This window comes from Bombus huntii, chromosome 1 (assembly GCF_024542735.1).
Source record: "Bombus huntii isolate Logan2020A chromosome 1, iyBomHunt1.1, whole genome shotgun sequence".
Taxonomy (NCBI): Eukaryota; Metazoa; Arthropoda; class Insecta; order Hymenoptera; family Apidae; genus Bombus; species Bombus huntii.
In genome coordinates this window covers 26,752,581-26,754,206 of record NC_066238.1, presented here as the reverse complement: position 1 = coordinate 26,754,206, position 1,626 = coordinate 26,752,581, and positions in this window count along the sequence as shown.

Here is a 1,626-nt window from a genome sequence, read left to right as displayed (position 1 = left end):
AGTGAGTTTTTAGAGCAGATATTTTAAAAAATGTACCAAAAAAGTGGTAATTTTTGCTATATTGAATTTCCACACACTTAGCATAAACTTTTCAGGTAGAGCAATACGAAATATTTATTTTCTACAATATTTGGCAGCGATTTATCTAAGAACGTTCCGTTAGATCAGGTCAAATTCATCCCAATAGCCCTAGTGAGCAGATTATATTATTTATCGCCACTGTATATTGTTGCACTATAAGGTCTTTCAATTTCTTTTGTAGGATATTGGACTTGTTGCATCATTTTTTCATAGGATGTAGTAGGATGAAATTTTGCTGTCACCGATGCTATATTTCTAAAAACATATCTGCAAATGTCTCCGTAATCAGAGACAGTTGCAGTTCTCCTTTTTATTCTTTTTAAGGTAACGATGAAATTAAAAAGCTGTTGCTCTAATAAGATTAGTTATTGGGAGTTTAAACACCTTTGCTTGTACTTCCGTTATTACTTGTTGACACTTGCTTGTAAACACGTTTTATCTCTACGAAGGTTCGACAGAAACTCCTTCAATTCCCATATTCTATTAAAGATATATTATACACATATAACTTTTATTATAGTTATTTTTTAATTATAACAAATTTAATCAATTTCACTTGCAGAACGAAAAAAATGTATAAACTAAGAAACTACCTGTCAAAGGTAACTACCACTTTCACCCCTCGCTTTATCCATTTCTCCCGCAAATTATTATTTTAAAAATATCAATTTTTTTATTGTCGTTTTTATAATTCTCTTTTTTTAATTTATTTTTAATTTAATTTTTCTCATTTAAATATCTTGCTGTAATTATTATCATACAGGTTAGGGCGGAAATCGTAACACTACGGGGCAAGGGGTGATTCTACATAAAATACTAAAAAAAAATTTTGACATAACGCTTTTTCATCCGAGACTCTGTTTTCAAGAAAATCGAGTTTGAAAATTTGACAAGTATATCTAAATTTGGCCTAATTCTCGGATTAAAGAAGAATAAATAGTCGATAGGAGTTTAAACTACATGTGAAAATAAATAAAAAATGTAGAATAAAATTTTCTCGTCTGATGCTTTATTTCTTCAAGAAAGATAAATTTGAAAATATGTCATGCGTGTGTATCAGATCAGTTCGTAATTAAACATCTTTAAAATTTATTTTCTTGAAAATGAGATTTTAAACGGAAAGTATTCTTTAATATATTAAACTGATTTTTACATGTATGATAATCTCGTATTAATTAGTCCAGTTGAAGTATACTTGACAAATTTTCAAACTCGATTGTCTCTGAAACGAAGCGTCATATGCAAAATTTGTATTCTATATGTTTAACTTATTTTTTCATATAGATTCATCCCGTGCTCGGTTATTTTTATGATTTGCGATCCACTCTGTATAAGAGATCGTTACATTAGCAATTATACCATAATCATTGTTGCGAGATATCTCGGGAATCACATAGAAAAGACGTAGTACCCGGACAAGTTGAAGAGTTAAGAAGTTGGAATCAGCCAGAGTTAATAAGGCTGATGAAGGCAAAAGGTTAAAATTATACATGTACATTGTCTTATCCCGAGCGAAAATATGAAATTATAAAAGTCACTCAATAC